At 44.6% G+C, this 12,977-nt stretch overlaps 1 protein-coding gene across 2 annotated transcripts in view; it reads right to left on the bottom strand.

Moving 5' to 3' along the window:
- Nucleotides 1–1,702, bottom strand: part of GPR146 (G protein-coupled receptor 146) — a 146,465-nt gene extending 144,763 nt beyond the window's left edge. Inside the window, exon 1 of one of the 2 annotated variants that reach the window (XM_078664928.1) lies at nucleotides 1,163–1,702. The gene's annotated coding sequence lies outside the window, so the exon portion shown is untranslated. The remainder of the gene's footprint in view (nucleotides 1–1,162) is intronic. The other variant, XM_078664926.1, reaches the window with a different exon arrangement.
- Between the last annotated feature and the right edge of the window lie 11,275 nt (nucleotides 1,703–12,977).

The following is a 12,977-nucleotide window of genomic DNA, read 5'->3' as shown; positions in this document are numbered from 1 at the left end:
TCCATTCATGACATCTTGACGCAACTCAAGACTACGATGCTGAAGGTTGCGTGCCAGCTGGGCCGTGAACCATCTAGATGCTAAATATGGATAAGCTGCAAACATATGAAATATGATCTTATAGATGGATGTTTCTAAAAAGTACACCATAGCTGTGATTTGACCTCACACCCCATATAAGACCACCACCAAGTCAGGGCTGTTTTAGCCAATTGACATCCATTTCTATGGAGTGATTTTAGAGCAGGTAACATTAAAGAAGTCCCAGAATTCAAAGTGTTTGTGATTAAAAAGCTGTGACCGGATTGCGTCACACTGTTGATAGCATTCCAGTATCTGTCCAAGTTAAAAGAAGCACGCCAAAGATAAGAGTTGTGCGCAGACTTACTTTCTGGGTCGTAATGCACTATGTAATTAACTTATGAAGTGAACGTAGCAAAAACACAGTCGAGTATTTAGCTTTAAACATATCCAGTTCTTAAGGACATATAATATATATATATATATATATATATATATATATATTTATTTATATTATGTCCATTGAAGTTAGTACTAAATCACAACAACCTGATTTTTGCTTAATAAGGCACGGAAAGTGTAATAGTTTGTTCTACATGTTATGTTATCTTATCTTCCTAGGGACAGTTTGTTAGCTGGGTTGTTGCAGACGTAAAGCAATTTCATAGGTACTATAAGGTTGAGCCACAGTGCAACCTCAAGGTTAGTTTCTGCTCAAATATATATCTAGATGTTAATATTTTTGGTTTTCAAGTTTAAACCAGACCCTACACTGCAATCTACCAAGTTTTATATGAAAAAAGAAATATTGTTTTAAATTTTAAACAAGTCCCCGCTGCAAGCTACTAAGTCTCGGCGTTTAGTAAATATTGCCCCGGTCTAATCTGCTCATTACCAAAGCTTAGCGGATGTAGGGAGGGGAGGGAACATTTGGTAACACTTAGGAAGGAACATTTGGTGGCGAGAGGTTGAGCGTGCCATCCATCACGTTCCTGAACAAGGCTCAGGACGTAAAACGTAAACATTCTCAAGTAAAGTGAAAGAAGGCAGGCTCGGGGGAACACGTCCTTTAAAGACTGTTTAAAAAGAAACACCGGTTTAAAATGGGAGAAAACAAAAAATACAATAAGCTGTAACTTACCAGGGCGCGGATTATGAAGGTTCCAAGTGCATCTTTGTCGATTAAAATGTCCACATTAGGCAGGAAGCCTGAGGCGCCGTCTCACTCGCCTGGGTCGGTCCTGCCGGGCTCCTGAAACCTCCCCGGCAGCAGCTGACATTCTGGTAATTTCGCTCAATTTTGTTTCCCTCCGGTTGGTACTCCGCTCCCTCCTGCGTCTTTCACTTTTGCAGCATTCTTTTATTTTTTTGGAGAAAGTGATTCGAGTGTCCTGGAAGAGGAGGGGGCGGGGAGTGCACTTGTCCGGGAAAGTGTGACGTCTCTGCCTGAAAACAATCCTTTTCTTTCTGACCGTGGAAGGGGGAGGGCCGGGAACAGGCTAAACACAAAATAGCAACATGTCCTGTCCTTGCGATTCCTGAAAGGAAAGAGGCGCTTGTCCTGGTGATCGTGAAAGTTTTAACTCCGGGGGAGGGAGATGGGGAAATCGTCAGGAAGCGGCAGTCCGCTGCGCCTCGCTCTCACCCCCACCGGGCCCCTCGCCGAGTGTTTTTTATTGATTCCAATCACCGAGGGCCGGCTGGCTCTCGGCAGAAACACTGTGTAATGTGTTCGGTGCTGGCTTTCATTACAAGCGCTGAATGCGGCGCGGTCATGCTGCCGAGCACGCCTGGCAACCGGCCGGGGCTCTGTGGTGCGGCTCCCCCCTTCTCGGCGCTCAGTTCTTGTTTTCCCCTTTACCAAGGACTTGAAAACATCTTATCCTCTTCCCTTTCTATCTGGAAAGGCTCAGCCTGTTCCAAATTCTGTGTTTTTGGCAAACTCTTGAAAACAGAGCACTTCAGAAAGTAAAGGCCCCACGGAAGGCTGCCCTTCTGCACACGATGCAGAGGCAATTAAGACAAAAAAACAATGTTAAGTTTGCTTTCGTCAGCTGAATCAACAAACAACTCTTGTTTTACCATAAAGTGAGGAGCAGTGTTTACACACATAGGCTTGGTATACCACAGATAAGTTGAAGCTAACAATATGTAACTTGATTATCTGAAATAAACTACACCCGGAAAAGTACTAAGTGGATGTCCTTTTGCGCGGTGACGCTTGAAAAAGAAAAACCCAGGGGCAGATTTATGATGGTAATGCGCCATGTTTACGTCACGCAACTGCGGCGTAAACGTGGCGCATCCCTACGACCCATTTACAACGTGACGCATCTAGGCAGATGCGTCACGTTGTAAAGCCCTGCGCCACTTGTGGGCGTTCCAGCGCAGGATGGGCGTTCCGGGGCAGGTGCGCCTCGCAAAAGTGGCTGAGTGAAATCTATAAGATTTCACTCAGTCACTTTCAGGCCAATGCTGCGTCAAAACCCTGCGCCTGCTTGAAGCAGGCGTAGGTCTTGACGCAGCATTGGTCAGATAGGGCACCCCGAGCCTTGCTGGAGCTGCGTCGCGCTTGCGACGCAACTCAAGCAATGCGCCGCCTTTACGGCACAGATGCGTCACGCATCTGTGCCGTTTTTGCCCCATGGTGCGCCGCATTGTAAATGCGGCGCACCATGGGTGGCGGCGCAGCAGCGCAATATGACTGGCGCATCCCTGGGGATGCGCCAGTCATCATAAATCTGCCCCTCAATACCTAGTTTACTGGTCAGACTGACCCGTAAGTGACTCTGCTGTGGAGATGCCAGATGTCCATGTCCTCCCGGATATACCCTGTTCTTAATCAGTTGAGGTGAGAGGTGGAGCTACTTACTGGGCCAAGGGCAGCTGCAATAACTTTTTGTCCCCTCTTAAGGGCACTCTGTGTCATGGCCATTACCTTTCTTGTCCATCTTCCTCGTCACTGTCTTTACAGTTTGAGCTCCAGTCTCCTCGAGGTACAGAATTCACCATTACAAGGAAAGTTTTATTTAGCCCCATGATGGCTGTCACTACACTTCCTGTCCATGACCTGGAAAGGTGAGGGCAAACTTTTGCACATCCTGTACTTTTTTTGGTCAAGTTAGTATCACTCAGGAAGATAAGTAAAGTCGACTCCATTAACCCCTTCACTGCGGGGGTTATTCCCCCCGCTGTGCTGGGGGGGAGGGGGGTGCGCACAGCGCCCCCATGCTCATGACGAGCTCAGCTCGTCATGAGCTACGGCGCTCCGGTGCTCATGACGAGCTGAGCTTGTCACAGGTGTATTGGCTCCCGTGGAACGCTCAGCACAGCAGGGGAATTCTCCTCGCACCTGAGCGTTCCACGGGCCATGACGAGCACCGGAGCGCCGTGGTTCATAACGAACTCAACTCGTCCTGAGCGTCCAAGGTGTTAAGGCAGCATTCTTTCTCCTCCAGTGGAACTATTATTTCAGAGGGCGGAGCCCGTCGATGCAACTGACAAGAAGGTGGAGGCTGCCATCAAGAGGGTTTATGCTGGTTTCCACTTTTGCTCTAAGGGCTGGCTCTTACGCCACTCATAGGGTGCTGTCACTCCTTCATGACTTTCAAGCATTGGCAAAAGAAACCCAGCAGGTTGATGATTGTTCCTCCAAGCTATCCACGACGGAACAGGCCAGATTCCTACCTGATTGATTGATTGATTGATAAAAATTTATATTGCGCAGAACAATAACCCGCAGGTATCAAGGCGCCTAACAATAATATCAGAAGTCTGAATCAATCATCATTACACATAGGCCTTCAAGAAGAGGCGGGTCTTTAAGGCACCGCGGAATGTCTGCAGGGAGGGTAGGGACCTAAGGTCCAAAGGAAGATCGTTCCACCATTTGGGAGCTAAAGTGGAAAAAGCCCTACCACCCCATTTAGCTCTTCGCACACGAGGGACTGACAGAAGCAATTTCCCGGAGGAACGCAGATTCCTTCCAGGGATGTAGTGGGAGATGATAGAACCCACTCCAGAGTCACAGTTTCTTGCAATGGCTCTGTATGTCATGCACAAGACTTTGAAACGTACTCGGTACTCTACAGGGAGCCAGTGCAACGTTTTTCTGGCCAAGGTGGCCGATGAGCGTCTAGGAACATCCAAGACAAATCTGGCCGCGGCATTCTGGACTACCTGCAAGCGCTGTAGGAGGGTCTTGTTTAGGCCCGCATACAGCGCATTGCAGTAGTCCAGGCGAGAGCCAATGAGCGCGACAGCTATTTGCCTTCTGGACTGCACAGAAAGATATTTCCTGATCCTTCGCAGGGTATGGATAAGGCCCCAACAGGTGGAAATGGTCCTACTCACCTGTCTGCCCATATCCAAGGCAGGATCTACCATCACCCCAAGATTTTTTGCAGATGTAGTGGGGGAGGGACACACTCCAAGCGAGTCAGGCCACCAGCTAGAAGACCAGATGTTTTCGTTCCCACCAAACACCATCACCTCAGTCTTCTCCCCATTCAGTTTGAGAGAGTTCTGAATCATCCAGTGACCAACCGCCTCCATACATGATCTAAATTTGGAGACGGTCTGCACATCTGAATGGGAGAGAGAGACGAGTATTTGGGTGTCGTCAGCATAGGAAACTACCTCCATCCCGAAAGTTCTTATTAGTCTGGCCAGTGGGGTCACATAGATGTTAAATAGGGTCGGGCTAAGAGCCGACCCTTGTGGGACCCCACATAGCACAGGCCGGGATGGAGATAAAAACTCACCCATCTTGACTCTTTGTTCCCTCCCAGTAAGGAAGGAAGTCAGGAGATCTAGAGCTGCGCCCTTCACCCCCACATCCCTCAGACGAGATGAAAGAACTGAGGGAGAGAGGGTATCAAAGGCCGCAGTTAGGTCTAGCAGGACCAGGAGGGTGGTCTGGCCTCTATCCACTGTCGTGCGGATGTTATCGAGCACGACAGTGAGGGCCGACTCGGTGCTATGTTCCCTCCTGAATCCATGCTGGGAAGAGTCAAGACAACCCGAGCTTTCCACAAAAGCGGCGAGATGCTTATTCAGGTGTGCCTCAAGCATCTTCGCAGGGGCGGGAAGCAGCGAGATTGGCCGGAAGTTTTTCAGGACTTCCGGATCAAGGGAGGCCTTCTTTAGCAGAGGTTTTACTACTGCTTTCTTCCATTCCAAGGGGAAGACACCATCTCTTATTGCTAGATTCATAATTTCTAGCAGTGGTGGTAGGAAGGACTCCCTACACTGCTTGATGATTTTCAGCGGGCAAGTATCCAAAGGGGAGCCGGATTTGATCTTATTAAGTAGGACTTCAAGATCCTGCAGTTCTAGGGGTGGGAAGGAGTCCAGGGTGCCCAAAGGGGGAGCATCAAAGGTGGACACATTCGACTGGGCCAGGGCAGTATGCACACCAATGCAAACTCTTTGTTTCTCAAGAGCTAGGTGAATATCCAATATTTTAGTGTGGAAGAATGAGGCAATCCTATCACATAGGTACTGCGAAGGAATAACAGGGTCAGGGGTTTGTAAGTCGACTAACGAGTCGACAATTTTGAAAAGCTCCTTCGGAGAGGAGAGCGAGGTTGTCAGGGTAACAAAGTAATCTTGTTTAGCCTGCACAATCTCGGCCTTATATTTCCTGACAAGGAGTTTGTGGGCTTCTTTATTCTTAAAGTCCCAGCTGGAATGCCAGAGCCTCTCCTTCCTCCTCACTTCTTGCCTGAGGAGTCTAAGGGAGTCGGAGAACCACGGAGCAGAAGGTCTCTTCCTTGCTCGACGTCGGGTCTGTATAGGAGCTAGCTCATTCATAGCTTCGGTGACAACCTGTTCAAAATGACCAACTGCGGTCTGTACATTGTCCATGCCTTTGATAGAGAGGCTAGCAGTCCAAGGCACAAAAGAATGGCTGCTAATGTCCCTAAGGTTTCTAGCCGTAACCATTGCATGATTCCCTTTTTTACTTCCATCGCTCAAAAGATATTCCAGATGGAATGGAACTGCGAGGTGATCGGACCAAGATAGATGCACCGGATCCTTAGTGGTTATACGATAGTCATTCGAAAAGATGCCGTCCAGCGTATGACCTGCCCGATGAGTGGCCCCACTGACTCGCTGCGTAAGCCCACAGGAAGCCAGAGCCTCAATAAGTCCTGAGGTGTCAGGAATATCCTGTCGTTCCAAATGATAATTAAAATCACCCAAGATGGAAAAGTTTTCTTGACCAAAGTATGGTTCCAAGGCCTGGAGGAGTTTAGAAGTAAAATCAGTCCGTGGGCCTGGTGGTCGATATAATAGAATTCCATGGAAAAAAGGGCACTGTGCTCCCTTTATGGTAAAATAAAGTGCTTGGAAACAATCCGGGAAATCAGGAATAGGTATGGTGTGACATTGAAGGTGGTCTTTATAAAGAATCGCTATACCACCTCCCACTCGACCCTGTCTATCAAGTCTAGCCAGGCAGTACCCTTCAGGGACCGCTTCAATTAGGTCGGGCCAGATGAGTCTTTGGCCCAAGTTTCAGTAATGAACACTAGGGTCGGTTTCCTATCTAAAACCATTTCCCTAAACATTATCTTGTTTTTAACAAGGGAACGAGCATTAACCAGGATACCTTCTGCTATCGTAGTTGTAGGCCCAGTAGCGCCAGAGTACCCAGGAAAAGAATAGCGTAGAGAATTGGAAGGCCTGGAGTTGAGGAAACAGCCACAACGTAAAGGAAGGAGTAGGTTGTCTGGTTCAAAAGAGTGCGTACACCCTGATCTACGGGGTTTCAGGCGCAGCATTTCCTGACGGGAATAGCTATGCGGAGGAAATGTAGCATCGGCAGTGTCCAGAGTCCAGCCGTCTAGCGCGTCCTCAGCGCGGACGGGCGCAGACGGGCTGGACTCTGGCGCGACTCCGGCGTCACTGCGGCGCCCACGATGCGCGTACACCCTGCGCGTCGTGTCCATTTTATTATAAAGGGCTCTAGCGAGTCCGCGTGATTGGCTTCAGCGAATAGCTGAGGAGTCTTACTTCGACCCACCCAAGATGGCGCCCCAAGTAAACAAAGCGCGGGGACCGGCCCGCCCAAATGGCAGTGATTGCGGCGTAATACCGCTGTGCAAGGAAGCGTTCCGTGAGATTAGGACACAGGTAGGGGAACGATACAATTATTCTACAATTCTAAGTTATTTTTAAAAGCAGGGGAAATACGGCTAAATTAAATTACATAAACGACAAAAAAGGTTGTTTAAAATATTCCAGTAGCAGGCAGCTTCTTACGAGAAGCGCGATGTGCACAACGAAATCCAAACAGAGCCTGACATCTTTGTCAAAGGCCTTCGAGCAACAGCTCCAACTTAGGACCTCATATAGCGGCTCAGAGGCACGTATGGATGAGATGCTGGAAAGCTGACCGCTCCCAAAAAGAAGTATTGAGTCACCTTCCCTTCAACGGAGTGAAACTAGAATTCACAGCTTGAAGAACTTAGGAAGAAGCCAGCGTAGATCAGCAAACTATTGACCCCAACTCATCCTTCCTTTAGGGGTAGACGGTTTAGTTTCCACTGGGTGTTTGGTCCACCTCCATCATCCAAGGGGATCGGTGAGCCTTTTTTGGCAGGATTCATGGCAGTGGATGCCCCTTCACTGAAAAGTCATGGCTCCACCCTGCCAGCTCCCCAGTCCCTCTGAAGCCCCAAAACCATTTCTATGCTGAGTTCAGGAGAGGAAGGCTTTTGCAGTTTGACATTCAACAGTGACAGACTCTTGAGTCCTTCAGATGGTGGAAAGAGGCTACAATATGGACTTCCATAGAGTTTTCTCTCAGCCTCTAAGACAGGAGAAGCTGTTGTCCCAGCTGAGAGCCCTTCTGCATTGTTTGGAAGCCCCTCCGAGACAGTGGTTGATGGTTCAGGTGAACATGGCCGCTGCTGCTCTGTATGTGCCATGGGCTCAATTGCATCCTCTGGTGAACCATATCCAATCCCATTGGCATCCAAAGACAAAGGACTATGAAAGGCCAATATCCAGTTACGGCTGCTCTTTAGCGGTGCTGGAGGGGCGGGACGCGGGGGTGGGGGAGGGAATAAAAAAATTAAAACACTTACATGTTGCCGCCGGCGCTCGTTCTTCTTCGCCCGCTTCCAGGGCAGGAAGCACCCGGCTCCCCATAGCCAATCACAATACTGCAATGCAGCATTGTGTTTGGTCTGAGCGCCATGGTTCGGCGCTCAAACAGGAACTGGGAGGCTTTGTTTGCATGTTCCTCACCAGGCTGCTTAATGCAGCCTGGCGGGGAACATGCAAAGTGTGCATGACGGTGAGGTTCTGTGAATTCTGAACCCGTGGGTTCCATTTTGTGTATGGCAGCCATTTTGTGGTTGCCCTCACATAGGCCAATGATTGTGGCTGAACTAGTCTTTTAAGGACATGTACACCTTAGCTCGAGTTCATGCTGACTCCTGTTTGACCTGAGTGAACTGACCCTGTTACCTGAAGCTGACCTTGTTAAACCAGTTCCTGCCCTTTAGCTGATCAAGATTGAGGATCAAAGCACAGGACATTGTAGAGTTTGGTATGCACACACACACCCCTTATCCTGCTTCTTATCTGTTTTCTGTTCCTTCTTTTATGGTCTGTTTATGATATGGGTTGTGGTCCTTTTTATTATGGGTTTGTCCGGCTTGTCTAAAGAAGAATGTTGGGTTTGTTCAACTTGCATGTCCATGTTAGGCATTTTTTGCATGCTTGCAAAAGCTAGGACTGCCCCTTACTTGTATGCTGAAGTTTGTAACCCTAAGCATATAAAAGGCCTCTGTTTTCTGTATTCCTCAGACTACCTCATTCAGTTGCTACGGCTTCTGTGCGACGTGGTCTCACTTATTAAATTTAATAAAGATGTCTTTTCATATTTTCAGCTTCTGTGCCAAGTTCTTTTTTTATTAGTAAGTATTCCCTGAGAATGAAGACTACATTTCTTCAAATGGCCAACGTGGGCTTCAGCAGAGAAGTGACTTTCTGTGGGAGTGATCTTGTCAGAAGACTGAAATCTACTGAGGAGGACAGGACGGGACTCTACTACTCTGTGCACAGGAATTCTGGAGATTCTTCGTCTTTGCAGCCCAGTATATTTCTGCTCTTCCTGATTTTGATCCTCAACATGATGTCACTCTTGACTGAGAACCTTTTTTTTGGCGTGAGTATTCTAAAAAAGACCGTTAGGTCATGTAGAACTTGACAGTTAGAATTTGGATAACCTTTTGATTAGTAAAAATAAGAAGTACAAGTGTGTCGCTCCCACGACTTTTTTTGGTTTCTTGGTTTTGATTTGGTTATTGCAATTACCAAAGCCGAGGGGTTGGTTTCTGGGTTTTGATTTGGTTATTGCAATTACCAAAGCCGAGGGACTAGTATATTTGCGAGTATATCGTTTTTGATAACCCCTTGAAGTTTGAAGCTAGATTAGTGAGCTATAAGATGCCTGGTCTTAGCAAATTTAGGACTGTAACTTTGGAACTTTGGAATTTGTGTTGGCCAACTTTGGATTTGTATAGGTTTGTATATGCGAATTGCAATTTGTGTAGAGCAGGTAATGAGGAGAAATTTCTCTATTTGGTTTAGTTGAACGGTGCACGTACGAAAAGTACATTGATTATAATATTGTATATTTTGCAATATTTTTGGCATGCCTGTTTAAAAGCTCACATAAGAAGAATGTGTGGCTTTATTTGGAAGGTACCATAGTGTGATGTGAAATTAATTAGCCGGCTCTCCTAGAAGGAATACTTAAATAGGTTTAAGTATACAAACATATTTCTTCCTTGGTGATTTTGTATGCCCAGGGAATTAAAATATGACATAATACAAAACAAGGATCCTTTGTTCTGCGCAATTTTATAAATGAAGATATGCAGAGCGATTTTTTGGTGTTCTGCCAGCCACAGCTAGTGAATTAAGTGTGTTTTGGCTTCTTGGATATGCAGCAGTCTGTTTTTGCAGTCTTTTGGAACACTATTGAGAAGCGTTTCTTGTAAATATGACTTACAACTAGTATTTACAAATGGTTTGGTTCAAGTACAGTCTGTGGGCTGTCCTTTGTTTTTGTTCTGAGTATTGGTTTGTGGGTTAAATGTGTGTTTAAATGTCTATGTGGTTTTCCCATTAGTGCAATTTCTGTAAGTGAATAGCGTTGGCGCTATTTATGAAATGCATGGCTAAAGCGCGCCGTATTGTGTGTCCTGAGTGTTTCACCCCTTTTTGTTTATGTCTGAAATAAGGGATGCAGCTTGCTTTTATATGTGGTATTATCAAAAATGATTGGGTTTATTAAAAATAATTATTAAATTATGAAAAATAATTATTAAAAATAAGTGCTACAAAATTCATTTTTTACTATTCATGAAGCTTAATGCTCATACTGTGACCTCCTAGCATTATAATTTAATTTGAGTTGTGTTGCACTGCATAATGAGGATATTAGCATATGACATCTCACTTAGCGCAGGCGTAAAAAACTCATTTTTCTAAGGATTTACATGAGATATGTCTAATGTCTAATATCTGTAATGTGTAAAGAACATTCTGAGGATGATTAATATGTAACATACTTATAGGATATTTATTTTTAAGGGCCCCAAATATCAAAGTCGAATTTGGGTATTTTTGCCATTTAAAATAGCTTTAAAGTGCCTTAGGCTTCAGTAAATGCATACATTTAGGTATAAAACACAAATTTGCAGGTTGTTCCCATTTGGGGTTGCGTTTAATGGCTCAGTGAGCCAATGTGCCTGGTGCAGAGGTTTGAGTTTAATATCAGGGTTGAAGGTTTTTAACTTTGGCTGGACCTAACTGAGACCTTCATCTATTTAAGGTTGATGAAATGAGTACCATTGCAAACAAGCATTTGTTCTAAAACTGGTATGTGTGTTATTATGTTCTGTGAATTATTCACAGTAAATGTTTTAATAATATAAGTATAGAAATAAATTATAGCCCCTAACAGGAGTAATATATATAACATGTGTTTTAAATAGAGTGAATTATTGCAGGTTAGGAGGAATCCGGAAGGCCTTTTGTCTTTGACAAACTTCTTAGTGAGCAGAAGCTGGGGGCTAGGACAGCTGCAGAGGCTGGCTCAAGTCGCGCTGAGGTGTTATCTTTAGTTTCCCTGTAAACAATGGAAGGAGGCTGTCATGTTGACATTTGTGACCTTTAAATTAGGGCCTTGTCTCTGTGAAATGCCGAATGACCTTGCTAAACAGGGCTCTAAAAGGAAGGGTTTCTGGTTTCTCCACAAAATTAAAGAACTTAATTCCAAAGGGAAAATATGAAAAAGGTTTCTTTGAAAGTCCCAACACATGCTAAATGCTCTGCAGAAATGATATATTTGTATCTCTGCCTCTAAAAAATAATGTCTGCTAGTTGCTTTTATTTGACCGAAAATGAAGCATTGCATTAAGTCTTAGACAGAAAATAAGACAAAGCTTTTTTATTGAAATTTTGAAGGCTACATGCCTAAGTGAGAACGATTTTCCAATTAAGAATTATGTTTTACTGTGGAAATTGTGGCCCAAAGATAACATGGAGTGTCAGTGAAAGAATTTTACTTTTGGAAAGTTAAGATGGCTTAATGTTGCAAGCTGACTGACAAGATGGTAACAGTTAAGTAATGGAAATTTATTTTTGTGTCTGTTCATGTGTATTATGTTTTGTCTTCCGATTTTTTTTTTGCTTCTGCCCACAGATCATCCATGGATTGTTCTGGGTGATTTTAAGGCTGACAAGACACGTGAGTTTGGTTGGTTGAAATGAGATGTGTTTTTGCGTAACTCCTTTGGAAAGAAATGTCCATGCGTTTTTCATGTTTGTGTATTTGGTTCTATCATGAATTGTTCTTGCTGGGTCTGTGTGTCTGAAAGTTGTATTTGACAGCAGATATCCACTAATTTGGGATCTACTGTCAAAAAGGATGGTAAGGATTTTTAACCTGACACGGTGTTATGCGTCACCGCTCATTTATATATGCTATTGTTTTGTCTATGCTTTTTGTGCTTGATACACAGCGAGTATATCTGATTGCTTGACATTTCCGTTTTGTGCGTTTTTTTTTGCATGTTTTTTGTTTTATGTTGCTGCTTATGATACTATTACAAGTTTACCTGTGTTGTGAAGGGATATACATGACGATGTGTATCCTGCAAACAGTTGGGTAGATTTGCTTTGACACTAAATTTCACAGAAAGACAGACAACACTTCATCAGTGTATGTCAAATTTGGCTTTAATGGTATTTGAAGGAAAATAAAAAAGAGATATACAGAATCAAAGTGTGTCACATGCTGTTAGTCACGTACTGCCCCTCCCCTTAAGAAACAGGCAGCCCTAAATTTATGTATCCTGAAGGATAAATTATAGATCTGTGACTTTTGTGCATGGTGACCTAATTTTTATATTACTTTAGTCAGTTTTGTTCTGCTTCCTGAATAGTGTATGGCCTTGTACCATAAAGGAAACCAGGTTTAATTATTTTCCCTGAAAAAGGAACTGGAACATTAGCTGAGATTACCGTATATGGTGTAGCGGCCAGCGGTAGAGCTAACATTCGTGAACTATTTTGATTTTTATGTATCACCCCCACTCTTGGTGTTGTGTCACATGCCTGACTATCACCCAAGTAATTTCTTGTTCTTCCTATAGATTTTTCTTTCGTCACTTCTCCCCTGATTGATATTGCATCGTGCCTAGTAATTGGGGATTTTAGCTGTGTCCTAGTCCCATTTTCCCTTTTCCATATTCCTTTCACCAGTTAGCCTTCTTTTATTATTATTATTGTATTAGGTTCACACTTCCAGATTACAGTAATGTACCAGAAACCCCTATATTATGTATAATTCCCTTTTGTATGACCAGACTGTTTTTTTTAAAGAATTTTCTTTAGGCCTACTTCATGTCCCTGATAATCTGTATTAT

The sequence above is a fragment of the Lissotriton helveticus genome, chromosome 10 (genome assembly GCF_964261635.1).
Source record: "Lissotriton helveticus chromosome 10, aLisHel1.1, whole genome shotgun sequence".
NCBI classification, from domain to species: domain Eukaryota; kingdom Metazoa; phylum Chordata; class Amphibia; order Caudata; family Salamandridae; genus Lissotriton; species Lissotriton helveticus.
This window is presented reverse-complemented; position numbering and strand designations above follow the sequence as displayed.